This window comes from Chelonia mydas, chromosome 2, assembly GCF_015237465.2.
Source record: "Chelonia mydas isolate rCheMyd1 chromosome 2, rCheMyd1.pri.v2, whole genome shotgun sequence".
In the NCBI taxonomy this organism is placed as follows: Eukaryota; Metazoa; Chordata; order Testudines; family Cheloniidae; genus Chelonia; species Chelonia mydas.
The window spans coordinates 14,476,835-14,485,990 of NC_057850.1; the positions used below are offsets into that span (position 1 = coordinate 14,476,835).

At 44.0% G+C, this 9,156-nt stretch overlaps 1 long non-coding RNA gene across 1 annotated transcript; it reads left to right on the plus strand.

Moving 5' to 3' along the window:
- The first annotated feature begins 504 nt into the window (after positions 1-504).
- On the plus strand, positions 505-8,057 carry LOC122464208. The gene is made up of 3 exons (XR_006288148.1): positions 505-635; positions 6,738-6,791; positions 7,665-8,057. It is a non-coding gene; the product is annotated as an uncharacterized LOC122464208 (long non-coding RNA).
- Positions 8,058-9,156: the final 1,099 nt, after the last annotated feature.

Genomic DNA, 9,156 nt, shown 5'->3' on the forward strand with positions numbered 1-9,156 from the left:
GTGATCATTTATCTCTAAGTCCATCTTGCCTCGTGGCAAGATAGACTGGAATGCCCAAGGGGACTGTCTATGACTCCATGGTAAGACTGTTAGAGTACTTCAAGAGTTCACATTTGTTACTGGGTTGGTGAAATCTAATTCTAGAACATACAACCAGTTTGGGGTTTCTGCCCTGAGGTTGGCATGGTCATGGTCATGAACCACTCCAGACAGCATAACAATCATGCTTGCACTCTGGGCCAAATCTTAGAACTACCGAAGCCAGTGGAAACAAGAGTTGGCCTTGAACAAATATTTACATCTATCACAAAGTGGATTGCCCCTTTAAAAGTGCACAACGGTTCAACCCATCCCTGCTCTAAGTTCTAGCCCTTTAAATATATGCATTCTGGGACTTGTAGTTTCCTGGGGGGATAATGTGATTGTAGGCTACTGCAAAGTCACATGGAGTAGAGGGGCAGGCTATAAAAGAGCTGCATGTGGCTTAGAGCAGCAAGGCATCCAGAAAGTTTGCTGGGAGATGAAATGGTAAGGCTCCGATCAGCGACATGGTGTAACCTGTGGAAGAGCTGGAAGCAACAGCAACAAACCAGTGGAAACTCTGCAGTGACTGGGGGTCTGAACTAAAGCCAAGAGTGGGTACTTTCCTGCTGGGAGCAGCGCCCGTGGAGGGCTAAGCAGAAGATGATTTTTGTGACCTGGAATGAGATGTTGAAGCAGGATACAGAAGGATCACAGGGGTGGTGAAAGCAGACGAGGGAAATGGCCTGGGGCAATAGAATAGCAGCCTGGGGCTTGAGACCTGGTGTGCACGTATGCTGCTGTTTAGGGGTCCCAGGACAGGGCTTCCAGGGAGAGTGGGAGGAAGCTCAAGAGGAAGGACTAGGGCAGATGCTGGAGAAAGGACTGTGGAGCCAGGGAGCCTAAAAAACTGTATTTGATACATTTGGTTACCTCTGGCCAAATCACCAGCTTTCCAAAACTGAACAGCCACACCTATCTTCCAGCAGAGGGAAACTCAGTCATGGCAGCAACCTTATGGAGAGGTAAGACCCAGTCACAATATAATCATAGAATCATAGAATAGCAGGGTTGGAAGGGACCTCAGGAGGTCATCTAGTCCAACCCCCTGCTCAAAGCAGGACCAATCCCCAACTAAATCATCCCAGCCAGGGATTTCTCAAACCTGACCTTAAAAACTTCTAAGGATGGAGATTCCACCACCTCCCTAGGTAACACATTCCAGTGCTTCACCACTCTCCTAGTGAAAAAGTTTTTCCTAATATCCAACCTAGACCTCCCGCACTGCAACTTGAGACCATTATTCCTCGTTCTGTCATCTGCTACCACTGAGAACAGTCTAGATCCATCCTCTTTCGAACCCCCTTTCAGGCAGTTGAAAGCAGCTATCAAAAAACCCCTCGTTCTTCTCTTCCGCAGACTAAACAATCCCAGTTCCCTCAGCCTCTCCTCATAAGTCATGTGTTCCAGTCCCCTAATCATTTTTGTTGCCCTTCGCTGGACTCTTTCCAATTTTTCCACATCCTTCTTGTATTGTGGGGCCCAAAACTGTACACAGTACTCCAGATGAGACCTCACCAATGTCAAATAGAGGGGAATGATCAGTCCCTCGATCTGCTGGCAATGCTCCTACTTATACATCCCAAAATGCCATTGGCCTTTTTGGCAACAAGGGCACACTGTTGACTCATATCCAGCTTCTCGTCCACCGTAACCCCTAAGTCCTTTTCTGCAGAACTGCTGCCTAGCCATTCAGTCCCTAGTCTGTAGCGGTGCATTGGATTCTTCCGTCCTAAGTGCAGGACTCTGCACCTGTCCTTGTTGAACCTCATCAGATTTCTTTTGGCCCAATCCTCTAATTTGTCTAGGTCCCTCTGTAGCCTATCCCTACCCTCCAGCATATCTACCATTCCTCCCAGTTTAGTGTCATCCGCAAACTTGCTGAGGGTGCAATCCACGCCATCCTCCAGATCATTAATGAAGATATTGAACAAAACCAGCCCGAGGACCAACCTTTGGGGCACTCCACTTGATACCGGCTGCCAACTAGACGTGGAGCCATTGATCACTACCCGTTGAGCCCGACAATCTAGCTAACTTTCTATCCACCTTACAGTGCATCCAGCCCATACTTCTTTAATTTACTGGCAAGAATACTGTGGGAGACCATTTCAAAAGCTTTGCTAAAGTCAAGGAATAACACGTCCACTGCTTTCCCCTCATCCACAGAACCAGTTTTGTCGTCATAGAAGGCAATTAGATTAGTCAGGCATGATTTGTCCTTGGTGAATCCATGCTGACTGTTCCTGATCACCTTCCTCTCCTCTAAGTGCTTCAGAATTGATTCCTTGAGGACCTGCTTCATGATTTTTCCAGGGACTGAGGTGAGGCTGACTGGCCTGTAGTTCCCCGGATCCTCCTTCTTCCCTTTTTTAAAGATGGGCACTACATTAGCCTTTTTCCAGTCGTCCGGGACCTCCCCCAATCGCCATGAGTTTTCAAAGATAAAGGCCAATGACTCTGTAATCACATCTGCCAACTCCTTTAGCGCTCTCGGATTAGCGCATCCAGCCCCATGGACTTGTGCTCGTCCAGCTTCTCTAAATAGTCCCAAACCACTTCTTTCTCCACAGAGGGCTGGTCACCTCCTCCCCATGCTGTGCTGCCCAGTGCAGTAGTCTGGGAGCTGACCTTCTTCGTGAAGACAGAGGCAAAAAAAGCATTGAGTACATTAGCTTTTTCCACATCCTCTGTCACTAGGTTGCCTCCCTCATTCAGTAAGGGGCCCACACTTTCCTTGACTTTCTTCTTGTTGCTAACATACCTGAAGAAACCCTTCTTGTTACTCTTAACATCTCTTGCTAGCTGCAACTCCAGGTGTGATTTGGCTTTCCTGATTTCACTCCGGCATGCCCGAGCAACATACCATCCCTAAACTTCAGAGTCCTGACCCATCAGGTGCTGCACACACTGTGAAACCTGAGATGGATTTTTTCTGGAGGCAGCCTCTTCTTTGGTTGCTCCAAAGTCCTAGTCAGGAGCATGGAGGGAATATCCCTTGGACAACGCATCTTGTTTGCTTCTATCAAGATGGAACATGGTTGTCTCCATAAGTGGCACCTATAACTTCATGGTTATCACCATGCTGCAAACTGTGGCCTTGTGGAAAGTCACAGCAACAGCAGAATAGAGCCCAAATCCTGCAGCTCCCAAGACATACGTGCTCCAGAGAGTCTGCTTTTGATGCTAGGAGTACTGCTGATGAGACATTGATGAGCAATTCTGATAGTACCATGTAGTGGTACACCTGCACAGCAGCCAATTCACTGGAAATATTATAAATAAAGGTGATGGCAGTCTACGCAGTTTAAAGGCAAATTATAAAGTCCTTGGCTAGCTGACAGTGTGGCCCTCATGTTGGGCAGAATTTGGGCACTCCTAGGTTTATAAACAATTTGTCTTTTTCCTTCAGAGTGAGTGACATTAGCAACATGGGTCAGAGACTTAACAAAATGTATCTTAAAAAATACTATGTTCACTTTTGATCTCTAACAGTTGTGGGGCAGCTCCGTGCTCTGGTGCTACACATTGCAGTACAATACTCCTGTTTAACCCCAGAGCCATTACTGGCAGATGGAGCTCTTTAAAACATCCAGGGGCCTGACTACTTCCTGGCCCCAGCTTGTGCATTCGGGTAAAGCCTAGGTCTGTAGATACACTGTCTTCCTCATGGAAAATGTTTCCTGCTAAGTAGAGATGAACTAGCATCTAAGACCCCTGTTCATATACAGAATCTTTTTCTGAGTCAAGATGTACAGACCCTAAGGTCCAATATTATCCTCCTCAGTGTCCTCTGCTGTGACACCTATTAAACCCACTCTGTGGATCATGCCTCGGCAGGTGTATGTTAGGATATAGATATTCAGGCCTGTCTGTAAAGGCCTGTACTTTAAGAATTTAGGTGTATTCTTATCACTTGGCTAGTTAAAGGTATAAAAGAAAGAATCAAAATCACTGTCTGCCAGTGTAAGGTCCTTCTCTTACTGTGACAGTCTGAGGCCCTGTTCTTAGGCTAAGGCCTTTGGCTAAGCAGCAGAGGCAGCCATAAGCTGGGAAGCGACCGGTCACTTCCTCACATTCCAAAGTAGTCACATTGAAAGAAGGTGCTATTGGGCTGTTAGAAATACAATCCTGTCCTGATAGTCCCTATCACCTCCAGAGAAAGGGAAGTGCCTAGAAGATGTAAAAGGAAATTGAGGTTGATAGTTTTCTGTCTGGTAAGAACTCACTTATCAATAGACACAGCTGGGAAACTCTTATGTCTTTATAGATGTAGTTGTGAAATCCTCACTTCTGTATTGTTTTGTCATTATAGTTCCCACTTTGCTGTTGTTTATTGGCATGGTCTCTGTCTGGTTCTGTGATTGTTTCTGTCTGCTGTATAATTAATTTTGCTGGGTGTAAACTAATTAAGGTGGTGGGATATAATTGGTTAGCTAACCATGTTACAATATGTTAGGATTGGTTAGTTAAATTTCAGTAGAATGATTGGTTAAAGTATAGCTAAGAATATTACTATATAAATTAGGGGCAAACAGGAAGTAAGTTGGGATTCAAAAATAAGGAAAAAGGAACTTGTATTTAAGCTTGCTGGAAGTTCACCCCAATAAACATTGAATTGTTTGCACCTTCGGACTTCGGGTATTGTTGCTCTCTGTTCATGCGAGAAGGACCAGGGAAGTGGGAGAGTGAAGGAATAAGCCCCCTAACAGTGTATGACCATTCTTGGGGTACCTAGGACTGTGAGTAAACTTGTTGCCCCACTGCCTCCAGGGTGAGGGAGACTTGCTTGTATATAACTAGGTGTCCCCTCTCTGACACCACCAGCCTGTTAGCCATTCTCCTCTGGGCAACGCCAGCCCTTATTTTGCCTTGCTGGTTAACAATAGGTGCCCCCCCCTCCCCAGTCTCCAAGTCCCTTTGAAGCATTCCCTTGTCATATCCAGCCCCTGATGCTGGCTACTCACAGAATTACCAAGGCTGTTGTCCCAAAGAGAACAGCGTACACACCAGCTTGTATGATTCAACTCAGGATCAGCCCATTGCTTAATATCACAGCATATACCTATATTTATAGTGAAAACAAGGTTAAGTGTATTATCGCCGATTCAGGATTCAAGTGATGGTGAGTAAAGATATTGAAAACAAACGCTTACATGTGAAACAAAATCATAACATGCTTTCTGAGTGTTGAAATTTAGCTATTAGATTAACCTCCTGTCTAATGAAGTTTCTCCCCAAAGGTAGACAGAGATCTCGTTTTCATGAATGTAACCTCGCTGCCCAGGTAATTCCTAGGTGCAGGATAAGAAGGTGTCGTCTTTGCCATCTGCTTATAGCCCAGAGTTCATTGCCTGTACTTAAGCAATGGAGAGTTATACTGTCTGTTTTGCCTGTATGCTTTTTCCCTGTTGACTTTACATCGCTTTGATAGCTTCGTATGTAAATGGACATCTATTGTGTTAGCTTACAATGCTTAATTTACATGCAACGGAGACGGTGAATGAACATCTGACAAAAAACCTGTTTCTCCACCTCTTCTGTGATAGAGAATCTAAGACCATGTTTTCAGTGTATATATTCATAAGTCCTTACATAGTATCTGTACATGCGTTTCACAACAATATCCATGACCATTATGACCCTGACTTTCATTTAAAACCTCACATGACATTCTTTAGTGAACCAAAATGTACACACCAGAATTGGGATATTCTTGTAACCCCCTTGCCAGTTCCCGTTAAGGGCTTCTTTATGTCAGGAGAACTTCCCTTCTTTCCTTTTCCTACTCCCTTGCACTCAGTCATACCCGACTCTGGGTATTATCTCTGCTCTCCAATTAAAAATCTATGCAAAAAGCAACCACAGATATAACCGACAAAGCTGTGCCAATTCTTCACATATTAATTTTCCTGTGCATTCCTGTCCATCCCCAGCTGTTCATCTTTGTGACTTTTAGCTTGTAAGCCCTTTGGGGCAGGAATTGTTTCATCAGCACAATGAGGGTCCAGTCCAGCTAGGGGGCTTGGGGCACTGCCATAATATGAATAATGAGTTCTACTTTTTTTTGTCAGCATAAGAATGGCCATACTGTGTCAGACCAATGGCCACCTACCTCAGTATCTTGTCTTCCGACAGTGGGAAATGCCAGGTACTTCAGAGGAAATTAACAGAATAGGCAATCATTGAATGACGCAACCCTGTCGTCCACTCCCAGCTTCTGGCTAACAGAGGCTAGGGACTTCCAGAGCATGGGGTTGCATCCCTTGGCATATTGGCTAATAGCCACTGATGGACCTGTCCTTCATGAACTTATCTAGTTCTTTTTTCAACCCCATTATAGTTTTGGCCTTCACAACATCCCCCGGCAATGAGTTCCATAGGTTGTTCCTGTGAGTTGTGTGAAGGTTTGTTTTAAACCTACTGCCTATTAATTTCATTGGGTGACCTCTGGTTCTTGTGTTATGTGAAGGAGTAAATTACACTTCCGTTTTCACTTTCTCAACACCAGTCACAATTTCATAGACCTCTATCAAGTCCTCTCTTAGTCGTCTCTTTTGCAAGATGAAAAGTCCCATTCTTATTAATATCTCCTCAGACGGAGGCTGTTCCATACCCTTAATCATTTTTGTTGCCTTTCTCTGTACCTTTTCCAGTTCTAATATCTCTATTCTGAGATGGGGAGACCAGAACTCTATGCAGTATCCAAGGTATGGGCATACCATGGATTTATATAGTTGTATTATTATATTTGCTGTCTTATTATCTATCCTGTTCTTTATATTCCTAACATTCTGTTTGCTTTTTTGACTGCCACTGCACATTAAGCAGATGTTTTCAGAGATCTCTCCACAATGACTCCAAGATCTCTTCCTTGAGTGGTAATAGCTAATTTAGACCCCAGCATTTTGTATGCATAGTTGGGTTTATGTTTTTCGATGTTCATTACTTTGCATTTATCAACACTGCATTTCATCTGACATTTTGTTGCCCAGTTACCAAGTTTTGTGAGATCCCTTTGTAACTCTTCACAGTCTACTTTGGACTTAACTAACTTGAGTAATTATGTATTTGCAAATTTCGCCACCTCCTGTTTACCCCTTTTACACAGCACTTTATCATTATAGCCAAAGTCGTCTCTCCTGCCCTCAGCATGGATCAGAAGGCAAAGGAATTCCTCCTTGACTTCCCTCTGCCACTGTGACTCCGTTCTAGGATGCAGAAACCTCCCCGGTGCTTTATCTCCCAATGGTGGTGGAACGGAGAGGTGGGGAACTTCTAGAGTGTTGCAGCTTCCATCTGCACTAGTGCTGGTTGCCCAACCACCCCAGAGACCTGCTGTGTGTGCTAGTGAGCCATGAGGCTACATGGAGCTCTCCAAATCATGCCCACTCCCATTCTGCCCTACAAGTTGTGGCTTTCAGAACAGGGCAGGGCTGAGGCACGTAGGTCAGGACAGGATTGAGGGAAGCTCATACTGCCAGGGCTTGTGCTGCACCGACCTTCTCCTGCGGTTAGAGAGGATGTTTCCCAGCACCTTTTCTGAGCAATAAACTTACTTTTGGAATTATCTCTTGCTTTAGGAGTGCCTCATGGAATATATCTTTGACATTCCTCTTCCAGATTCAAGACAGCCTTAAACAACCAACGTCTTGCATAAAGACCAGTTCATTTACAAGTGTGGGTTTCCCGTAATGTAAGACTCATGCATATGAACTACTGTAAACAAGAACCTCTCCCTATCCTCTTGTCAGGGAGTTGTTTTTGAAGCAGTTCTCTAGAATTCATCACCACTTACCCCCTTTGCCCCAACTTGAAGCACGATCATTGCACACAACATCTTCCCACCCGGATGCAGTGCCTGCCAATGCTAGTCCAAGCATCAGCCATTTGAAAGCAATGCAAAATGCTTTCCCTGTAGTGGCCTATATTACCACTAGCTAGATCTGAGCGAATAATTGGGTTTTTTTGTTTTGGTTTAGTGACTGAGCCAAAAAAATCCCCCTCCCTTCCCAATATTTGGTTTGTTTAAGCTGAAACTGATGTGTTTTCAGTTTTTATTGACTAAATAAAAAAGCTTCATTCTGAGTCAACATTCAAAATGACATTTTCAAATCGAACAGTCTTCGCATTTCTGAAATTCTTATTTTCAGTTTTGTTTTGTTTTTCAGTCGTCTGTTCTTTGAATTCTACCCAAATTCACAAATAGTTTTGGTGCCCTGCAAAATGCAGTTTGAGGGGCAAATTTACTTTCCCCTTCCATCCCCTTCCCCCCCCTCAAAAAAATTGCCCAGCTCTACTGCTAGCCAAGGGGTGAAGGACAAACATGTATACCTTGACTGTAGTGTGGCAGTACATTGTTACCAGTGGAACTGCCTTTGTCTTACTGCAGTGAATCCTACGGCCTACATGCACTGGGCTTTTTCTACCTTTGGGAACACAAAGCCCATCAATATGACTGCTAGAGTAACTTTTTCTAGATTTGGCTTTATTTTTGTTGTGAAAGTCATGGCTGGAGAGAAGGGGAATAATAAACAGCCGTGGATAAAGCGAGATGATGGCATTTTTGTTTAAAAGAATTTTCTGAACTAAATATTCAGCTTTAACAGCAATTGCTTATTTTTATCTAATCCATTCCTTAGGGCTTAGTTGACTTTTTCCTATGACTTCATATCCTGAGTGATACTGGGGTGGGGCGTGGGGGGAAGGAAAAAACCCACCATCTTTTATCTGGCCAAGTGATAATCAGTCAGACTAGATAACCCAGCAAACATCATTAAAGTGCTCTCAGAAAGAATGGGAGTGCTTTATCCCATTCACATATGCTAGTCTCTGATATGGAAAGTTCAGAAATTTCAAAGAACAAAAATACTAAAACTTATTCAAAACAATGTACTTCAATCCAAGATAAGGCACTTCAAAAGGCAGAGCTAAGAACGCTACTGCTAATGCCATTCTCATGCCGCACAATCGCTTTACAGCAAGGTGGTTTTTTTAATGTCCTGTTCATTTCTTCTTTGCTTTGTACACATTCATCTCTGCCTGTGTATTACTTCAGTTCTGCAACGCATTTTA